General features: G+C 40.9%; 1 non-coding gene across 1 annotated transcript; it reads right to left on the bottom strand.

Annotated features, from left to right (window-relative positions):
• Positions 1–10,583: 10,583 nt before the first annotated feature.
• On the bottom strand, positions 10,584–10,688 carry LOC116812313 (U6 spliceosomal RNA). The gene has a single exon (XR_004370625.1). It is a non-coding gene; the product is annotated as a U6 spliceosomal RNA (small nuclear RNA).
• Between the last annotated feature and the right edge of the window lie 100 nt (positions 10,689–10,788).

Genomic DNA, 10,788 nt, shown 5'->3' with positions numbered 1-10,788 from the left:
TCTATCTATCTATCTATCTATCTATCTATCTATCTATCTATCTATCTGTCCGTCCATCCATCCACCCATCCATCCACATCCACATATAACTCCTGGGCTCAAGCAATCTTCCTACCTCAGCCTCCTGAGTAGTTAGGACTACAGGCATGCACCACAACGTCCAGCTAATTTTTTCATTTTCTGTAGAGACAGGGTCTTACTAGGTTGCCTAGCTCAAGTTTTATAAATTGTAATAGAATTGTGAAGCCCATATAACAATGACCAAAGTAGATACTGATAAAGAGAACTCTACACATGATTAAGTGGTTTTATTTCTGGGATATGTTTAAGACTTATTTTCATTGTCACAAATGCTGTAACATTTACAATATGAAACATGACAATATTTACATATTATAATATTAAAATTTTCTTAAATAATTAAACCATTTAAAATATTGACTAATTCAAATTTGAAAGGCTAACCAAACCCCTCAAAAAGATATAAATTTGTAAAAACTGAGCCATCAAAGGCCGGGCGCGGTGGCTCACGCCTGTAATCCCAGCACTTTGGGAGACCGAGGTGGGCGGATCACGAGGTCAGGAGATTGAGACCATCCTGGCTAACACAGTGAAACCCTGTCTCTACTAAAAATACAAAAAATTAGCCAGGCCTGGTGGCGGGCGCCTGTAGTCCCAGCTACTCGGAGAGGCTGAGGCAGGAGAACGGCGTGAACCCGGGAGGCAGAGCTTGCAGTGAGCCGAGCGCGCGCCACGGCACTCCAGCCTGGGCGACAAAGCGAGACTCCGTCTCAAAAAAAAAAAAAAACAAAACAAAACTGAGCCATCAAAATTCATTCCGCCTGTCTAGAAAGAGTGCATCTTATTACTATCTTTGGAGCCTAGAATGAGGATGATCTGTCATTACTTAAAGAACACATTTAAAGAGCAGAAAACTAAGCTAAACTTCAGTGAAGATAAAAGGATGGAAAACGTTAGGCCAAATCAGGTCAAGAGTGAGAAAATAAAGATATGGGATCAAGATATAGAAAGATGGTTAAAATGGCAGGTTCTCCTACATTTTCTGTGAACCCTGAAGGAGTCAGTGCTTCAAGGTGGATCCCAAGTCACTCAATGGGACTAAATTCAAAACAGGGTCAAGTGGCCATTTGCTGACAAGAGCTCACACATGTGCTCTAAGTTCCTGGAAAACCCAAACATTCTTACAACTTTGAGACTTTCACAACTGTCAATTCCTATTCATGCAGCCTGAATCAATCAATAGACTGTGATCTGTGTCAACCAATCAGAATTCAACAAGCATCAACTAGTCAGAACTCAGTGTCAACCAGTTAGAACCCAACAAGTGTCAAACAGTCAGAACTCAATGAGCATCAACCAGTTGGATAGAACTCAATGAATGCCAACCCATCAGAACTCAACAAGCACCAACTAATCAGAACTCAACAAGTGTCAACCAGTCAGAACTAAACAAGCATCAACCAGTCAGAATTCAACAAGCACAAACCCATCAGGACCCAACAAGTGTCAACCAGTCTGAACTCAACAAGCATCAACCCCTCAGAACCCAATGAGTGTCAACCAGTCAGAAGCCAACAAGTCAGAAGCCAACAAGCATTAACCAGTCAGAACTCAATAAGCATCAACCAGTCAGAACTCAACAAGCATCAGTCAGAAGCCAACAAGCATCAACCCATCAAACTCAAAAAGCATCAACCAGTCAGAACTCAACAAGTGTCAACCAATCAGAGCCCAACAAATGTCAACCCATGAGAACTCAACAAACATCAACCATGAGATCCCAAGTGTCAACTGGTCAGAACCCAACAAATGTCAACCCAAGAGAATTCAACAAACATCAACCCATGAGATCCCAAGTGTCAACCAGTCAGAACTCAACAAGCAGCAACCAATCAGAACTAAACAAGTTTGCATTCCTCAGTTGCCTAGCAGACCAGTGGGAACCTTGGGCAGGAACTCTATTAAAAAAATAAAAAAAGAAAAGAAAACACTCTCTCTTTGTTCTCCAGAACTGTATCTCTCTAGTTTGCAAACTATTCAGTGGAATAGTTTCTCTTGCCATTTTTAAAAGAAAACCCTTTTCAGTACATTTTGTTGACACTTTGTTACTGAGACAAGATGAATTCATAAGCCCACAAAAACTAAAACTCTGATAAGAAATAGTTAAGAGTTAGACACATGCAATTCCACCACCATTTCTTTCCCCTTGGAAAAGAGAACACACAAACCTATCCAGAACTCCAACGTCCACCCAGATCTTCCATGAGAGTTGGCAGTCTCTCAAATGGACTGGCTACAGAGTCATTGGCCGCCAGAAGCTGACACAGATATTCCACTGCCGTTAGGAAAAGAGAATCCATCCAACTGGCATCGCAAACTAGCTCATAAAAAGTAATGGCAACCTGTAATACCAACGGCACTTTGGACCCAGCAGTTGTTTAAAAAAAAAAAAAAAAAAAAATACCTAAGAAGCTGGACCAACTAGTTGTCAATGTACAAATTTACAAAGTCTAGAAACGGGCTAGAGAAAAGAAAATCATACTCACATAATGCCAGAATACTATTATTCTAATAAATGTACCGCAAAATGCACATCTTGGCCAGCAAGCTGCTGTGTGCCATATCAAACAATGGAAATGAAATGGTTTTGAGTTTTTAATTCACAGATGTCATGAGAAAGCAAGCAACAAGTTTCCTCTCAAGACTAGCTGGCATTTGCTCCCTTGTGAAATCACCAATATTGAGTCTCGTTTTAATGTGGAAAAGCAGAGATACGGAGTGCAGAGCAGTCACTTTTAATAGAAAAGTGCTTTTCAAACACTAAGCAAGACCCAAGAAAGGGCCATGGATTCGGTTTTGCAGGTCTCTACTCATATTAAAAATAATTTGAAATGAAACAGTGCTCTATGTAACCATGATTAATAAATTCGTATTTGATAACCCTGTTACTACAATATTAATATCATTAAGTTTGGATTGTCTTGTTCAACTTTAGTTTTAGGGGCATGTGTGTGTTTGCATGTATGTGAGTCCGGGTGGTTCTGTAAAATATGTACAATATATTTCTCATTGTGGCCACGGTAAAGGTATGAAAAATAGTGGCTTGGAGAATCTCTTGTTAAGCACCCATTATTTTGAAGATTATATTCTTGAAAGAAGCAGAAGTTTCCCATGTTGGATTGTTACCAGATACTTTTCTTAGAAAAAAGGTAGAGTGGGGTTGGGTGGGAAAAAGAAAAATCCCAAGACAGAAGAAAAGGCATCTAAACATCTGTCCACAGTGAAATGGCTACTTCTACTGTATCCTGTACTGACTACTGTAGCTGACTTTCACAAATAACGAATGATGTACCTTCTCCAGGGCCAGCTTTTTCCAGCTCTAGATGTTCAGGCATTCTGGTCATTATTCATCAGTTCAATTAAAAACAAGCCCAGTGTAAAATAACAAGAACTCTGAACTCTGTAGACCAAATTACCTTTCTTCATTCCCCACTTACTGGAATGACATCATTTTTTTAACTTTGCCTTTTGTAGATTTTTGTTTTTTTCATTTTTCCAAGGCACTCATTTTAAAACGGCCTCCGCACAATTCCTGATTCATTATGAATTGTTTTTCAGCCAGTGGGTTTCCGAGACATTGCCCCCAAGGGGATTTTAAAAGCTGAGTATGCAGCTGGCTCAAAGCCAGACATTTATAACTAGATATGAAAGCATGAATCTATTCTCCGTGATGTCCTTGAGAACTAAAAATGTTTCAGATGAAAGTTAAGACCCAGGTGTGCAGACCTGTGTCTTCTCTGATTTTTGGAGTAGGGGGTGGTTGACGGTGGTTCCCAGGGACTGAGAAGAGGGGACAATAGGGACTTGCTGTTTAATGGGTGTAAAGTTTCAGTCATGTAAAATAAAAATTTCTGGAGACCTGCTGGACAAGACAGAGATCATGGGGAACAATGTGGATTAAACATGTAAAAATTTAACAGGGTAGATCTCATGTTTTGGTTTTTATCAGAATTTTAACAATTGAATTGTAGCTTTACATGTGTAGAAAATGGTCTCTTTCATGGACTTCTCAAAGGCAGCTTGCCTAGTAAAATAAATTTGCAAGTCCAGACATGGTGGCTTGTGAGAGGCTGTAATCCCAACACTTTGGGAGGCTGAGGCAGAAGGATCACTCAAGCCCAGGAGTTTGAGACCAACCTGGGCAACATAGCAAGACCCTGTCTCTACAAAAAAAAAGTAAAAATTAGTTGGGCATGGCGGGGGTGCATCTGTAGTCCCAGCTACTTTGGAGGCTGAGGTGGGAGGATGGCTTGAGCCTGGGAGGTCAAGGCTGCAGTGAGCTGTGATCGTGCCATTGCACTCCAGCCTTGACAACAGAATGAGACCCTGTCTCAACAAAAATAATATAATAAAATAAATTTGCAACAGATGAATGGATAAAGAAAATATGGCAGCATATATACGCCATGGAATACTATTCAGCCATTACTAAAGAATGAAATCCTGTCATTCTCATCAACATGGATGAAACTGGAGGACATTATGTTACGTGAAATAAGCAGAACTGGAAAGGCAAATGTCACAGGTTCTCTCTCATGTGGGAACTAAAAGTAGCTCTTACAGAAATAAAAAGTAGAACAGAGGACACTAGAGGCTGGGAAGGGTGGGGGGAGGAGGGGATAGAGATTTCTTTTTTTTTTTTTTTTGAGACGGAGTCTCATTCTGTCGCCCAGGTTGGAGTGCAATGGCGCGATCTTGGCTCACTGCAACCTCTGCCTCCCGGGTTCAAGCAATCCTCCTGCCTCAGCCTCCCGAGTAGCTGGGATTACAGGCGCATGCCACCATTCCCAGCTAATTTTCGTATTTTTAGTAGAGACAGGGTTTCACCATGTTGGTCAAGCTGGTCTTGAACTCTTGATCTCATGATCCATCCGCCTCAGCCTCCCAAAGTGCTGGGATTACAGGCATGAGCCACCGTGCCCGGCTGAGGTTTCTTAAAGGATACAAAATTACAGCTAGACAGGAGGAATACCTTCTGGTGTTCTATAGCCCTGTAGGACGACTATAGTTAACAATAATATACAGTTTCAAATCTAGGAGGATATTGAATGTTCCCAACACAAAGAAATGATGCCTGATTGAGATGCCTGATGGATTTGCTAATTACCATGATCTGATCACTGTACATTATATTTACTCAAACATTGGTATGTACCCCAAAAATATGTCCAAGTATTATTTGTCAATAAAAATGTAAATTAAATTTTTTAAAAAAAAATTTGATCCACAGAAGGATTGATGGACTAGTTTTAGTACATCATGGTTTTCTGCCTTATAACAAAACATCAAATTTCCAGTTCCCTCATCAATATACTCATGGTAGGTCTTCAGCATTTGATGGTTTTAACTGGCATCCAATATTTTTGTCAGAAAATACAGAATGCTGTTCTTTAATAAATGTCTAAGTATATTATCTATAATAAATATATAATATAGAAATTCTATATATTATACTAAACATATACAAATACATATTATATAAATTACATTATATATACATTATATACATATATTATATATCTATACTATATATTATACTTATGTATAATATATAAAGTGCTGTATATGAATATAGTACATGCATATATTCATATACAGCACTTTAATATATAGTACTTTAATATATATTGTGTATAAATATATTGTATGTTAATGTAACATAGTCATATATTGTATACATTAAATTTAATATACATATATTGCATAAATACATTAAATATATATTAACATAAATTAATGTATTTAATATATTATATTAATTTTATAATATGTAATAAATATACATTAATATATTTACATATTATAGTCATATATTTATTCTGTTATGCTTATGTAACACATATTTATTATTGAAGTGTTGTTTAGCACCTTGGTGTAAGCAGGAGCAGATGGAATGGAAACCTTAGCTCTGTGATTTTGTTTTCTGCTGAGTTCTCGTGTCAACAGCTTTGTCTTTTAGCAGTGGTTAGAGTGGGCAGGTGTCCCATGCGTTGCAGTATTTTAAGGATTAAAGGATAGCTCTGTTGTACACACATTTAACAGTATGCATCTCACTGCCCACATAAAACAGGTGCTCCCCAAACTGCAATTCCTCACACCTGCAGTCCCAGTGCTTCGCAGGGCCAAGGTGGGAGGATTGCTTGAGGCCAGGAGTTTGAGATCAGCCTGGGCAACATACGGAGACCTCATCTCTACAAAATAAAAATAAAAAATAAATTAATTGGGTGTGGTGGCGCACACCTGTAGTCCCAGCTACTCAGGAGGCTGAGGTGGGAGGATCACTTGAGAGAAGGAGTTCGAGGCTGCCGTGAGCTGCGATTGCACCAGGGTACTCCAGCCTGGGCAACAGAGGGAGACTCTGTCGCAAAACAAAACAAAACAAAACAAAACAAACACTCCAGCAATTCCTGTCCATCTCTGCAATGCGATACCCGAGACAGCCTCTCAGTAAGATGAGGGGGGTCCACCTAACTATGATTTTCCTTCACACCCTCGGAAGAAGGTTATCTGATCATTTCAGTAAGTATACAAGATGAGCCTGACTTCTAGGAAAGTCAGAGAGCTCCAACGGGGTGTGGCTAAATATTAATACATATCTATGACACATAATTGACACAACCCTGGACAATCTCTAGCAATCTTACCCCAAAGTACAAAGCATGTTTGTTCTGCCGAAGGGGCTTCAAGACCCCTCCCCTAGCCTTCCAACAAACACACAAACACTCCGTATCCTTTCCCAAATCAGACTGTCACTCACCAAGAACCTATGTTACAGAAACTCCCGAGTGGTCCCTGAACCAGACCCTGAACAGCCATACCAGCCCATGGGAAGACTCCCTTCCCCAGGGAATTCCAAGATGGGAACAGGGACAGCTTGGTCATAAGTAAACAGGCTTGTGTTTGACCCTTAGCTGGGTGTAATATTTCAGCCTCTGCTAATAGCAAGTGCTATGTGAGTGTCAAAAATTACAAATCAATTGATTTTACAATGTACGAAGTCAGGATGTTTTTAGCAAGCTGCGAATGTCACTCAGAAACCTGGGTGTCAAATATGTGAGTAATAAGAGTAAGCAATAAAATATTTTATTCATTCATGATGATGAGGGCAGCACATTTTTAACAACCTGCGAAGCCAGTCTGCAAAGTCAACATCACACGCTACAACAGGAATCAGCAAATGCTGGCCCTCGGGCTAAATCCGGCCCTCTGATTATTTTTGTCAATAAAACTTTATTGGAGCACAGCCATGCCCACTTGTTTACATATTGTCTATGGGGCTTTTTGATTTTTGTTTTTTTAAGAGTCAGGTTCTTGTTCTGTCACCCAGGCTGGAGGGTATTGGTACAATTATAGCTCAAAGCAGGCTCAAACTCCTGGGCTCAAGTGACCCTCCCACCTCAGCCTCCTGAGCAATCCCAGGCTCGTGCTACCACTACTGACAGATTTTCTCATTTCTGTAGAGATAGGGTCTTGCTACGCTGCAGGCTGGTCTCAAACTCCTGGGCTCAAGCGATCCTCCCACCTTGGTCTCCCAAAGCACTGGAATTCCAAGCGTGCACATCCGTGCCTCATTATAGCAGCTTTTTTGCACTCTGTGCAACAGAGACTGTGTGTCCCGCAATGCAGAAAATATCTGCCACGTGGCCCCTACAGATAATTGCCCATCCCTGGATTAGACCAAAGGAGAAAAGCCACAGCTTGTTTGGAGACAGAAGCAGATTAAACTCAGACTTCTGAAAAGATACAAAGTTTTATTAAACAAACCTGGAATCAACAGTATTATTACATAAATTAGACAGCAGTAAAATTTCCCTAGGGCATATGTACAAATCACAGTGATTTCCATTGTGCAACAAACAGACAGGATTAAAAATAGGCACTCCCCTCCCCGACCCCCCATGAGAAGGCGGGGTCACCCTGCGGGGTTCCCAGTTCTGGCTCGCCAAGGGGTGCACAAACCTGCAAAGGCACTCTGCCTGTGTGCGCGGCATCCGGCGGCAGTCACGGGGCCCTAGAAGCACGTTGGCAACATGGTGAGGCTGCCCAGTGTTCAGCGCAAAAAAAGAATTCGGCTACGACAGCTGAGCAGAGCTCAACAGCCATCTCAGAGGACAAGGACTGTGGAAAGGCTTCCAATCTCATCCGCTAAAACACAATTGTAATGCCTCTTACATACAGAACAGATGTCTCCACCATGGAAGATCAAACTAAGCGTGAACAGAACTTCCCAACACACGATAATTTACAGAAAACCATGACAGAGCATCCCTGCTATTAGGAAGGACTGTTTTGCGGGGTGCAAGGCCATAAGGTTTGCAAAGCAAGCTTGATGATGAAAAGGCTTGGTGAAAATACAGCCCCTCACCTTCACCGACACACACACACACCCCCCGCAAAGAAACTATCCAAATGCATTAAGACACCTGTTCGTGTGCTTTTCTTCTTGCTTTTGTTAAGTGAATCCCATTCGTTTAAGTTAGACTAATTAGAAGGCCTTCTTGCCTCCGTCGGCAACAGAAAAACAGTGCATACGACTCCTCCAATGTGTGTAAAATGCATGCTAGGTAGATTGAAGGAAAAATGAGAGGAACCCGGCCACCCCATTTCAAATCTCTACAACTGGAGAAATCAAAGGCTGCAAGGACTGTGTAGATGTAATGCAAAGTTAACTGGCTGCAAAAATAAAACCCAAGCCAGTGCTGTCTTGCACGCTGTTCACTCAGTAGCTGGAGCAATGAATGATTGTGACATTCTGGTGTTGTATTTGTGCAGCCTGAGGTGCACCCTGGCTACAGAGTTGAGCCTTGGGGTCTTTAACAGTATTAAGCCATAGTTTCACAGTTACAATGGTCCAAAGAACTAGAGGCCACGTAGGTCAAACACAGAAATGGCGAACACATCCCAAACCACTCAACTGTTTAGTTCCACTGGTGATTTTTTTTCATGGACAGTGATTTCAAATGATTTGGTGTTTTTGTTCTTGTTTTTGCTTTTTCTTCAAAGCAAACAAATGATTTGGTCTTTAAGTATGGACAGAAAGAAACAAAACGCTGAACGAGAAATTCACTAACAAGTGATTGTGCAGTTGTTTGACGGGCATGGAGAGGGAGTGGGGCTGAACAGCATTTTGAGGGGATGAAGCACGCAACCTTACCCCACTGCTGGGGGGTTTTTGCTTCTTATTCTATCATGCTGACAGCAAATATAATTTGCCCATCGCTGGCTATAGATATGTTTAGGCTAAGCAGGATTTAGACTTCTGTTGCGAAGGAATTAGAAGATTTCAGTAGAGACAGTGTATACTATTCGGTTGTGACTTTATTTCCTTCCTGGCTTTATCAACGCCTATGAAAGCAGGCTGGTGCCATTTCCCTTCAGAAAAACAAGACTTGCCCCAATATACTTCTTGTTGTAACATATCCATGTCCTATTCTCTTACAGTATTCCAATTTAAGAAAATACTGCCAACTCATAAAATTACATGAAGTAAATTTGTAATGTTTTTCTGATATAAATTTTGTGATTATTGTAATGAATTTTCCTCCACATTTCGCACAGTGATTGTTTCACATGATCATCTATGCAAAAATTTTGGAATGCCCACCCAGGTCAGCTATTTTTATTTTTTTTATTTTTATTTTTTGAGATGGAGTCTCGCTCTGTTGCCCAGGCTGGAGTGCAGTGGCACAAACTCGGCTCACTGCAGCCTCCGCGTCCCGGGTTCAAGCGATTCTCCTGCCTCAGCCTCCCGAGTAGCCAGGATTACAGGAGCCCGCCACTACACCTAATTTTTGTATTTTAGTAGAGACGGGGGTTTCGCCATGTTGGCCAGGCTGGTCTCGAACTCCTGACCTCAGGTGATACACCTGCCTCGGCCTCCCAAAGTGCTGGGATTACAGGCGTGAGCCACCATGCCTGGCCAGGTAAACTATTTTAAAATTATACAGTGATTGTTCCATGTTTATAGCTCATTTTGATTAAATTAACCTCTACATGACATTGGGCCATTTAAACTATGACCCCGCCATGGGCAGTTACCAGGTAGCCTGTGTCACTTCAAATGCTGAAATGTGCGTGACGGTCGAAAGTGGGTTTCACACCATCACACGTTCTTGGAATCGCTTCTAATTTCTCATTTGTTCTGTATGGCTAGAGGCTGATTACAATGCCTGTAAAGAACAAGGTCATCAATGTGCTTGCATATTTCATTTTCCTGCATATCAGTTCACAATTAAGGCATTTCAGGCTTTCCTGATGCTAATTTTCATCTGAGTATGAAATCCTGGATAATAAAACAGACAACCTAAAAATAGGCATATGGACTCATGGGTTTATGTACTTTTTAAAGTGTGCTCAAGTGTTTCATTTATGGTTTTATTAATAATTTTTAAAGTAGAATGTTCAATAATATTACTATGATTTATTTTTATAGTCAGCAAACATGAGACTTAATGGTTTTCCTTCTAGCTCCACATCTCGGTGCACAGGGTAACCTTTTTTTAAAAAATATGGAATGCTGCATGAATCTGCGGATCTTCCTTAGGCAGGGGGCCATGCTAATCTCCTCCATATCATTCCAATTTTAGTATACCTGCTGCCAAAGTCAGCACCAGTTTCACCTTTTCACATTCATGGTAAAACTGATGGGAAACTGCATGCTAAATGTTTAGACAGCGATGGCCCTCAACTGTTAATCCCAACAGGATG

This window comes from Hylobates moloch, unplaced genomic scaffold (assembly GCF_009828535.3).
Source record: "Hylobates moloch isolate HMO894 unplaced genomic scaffold, HMol_V3 SCAFFOLD_7, whole genome shotgun sequence".
In the NCBI taxonomy this organism is placed as follows: domain Eukaryota; kingdom Metazoa; phylum Chordata; class Mammalia; order Primates; family Hylobatidae; genus Hylobates; species Hylobates moloch.
Note: the sequence above shows the minus strand (reverse complement) of the source record. Positions and strands in the feature narration are given on the sequence as shown.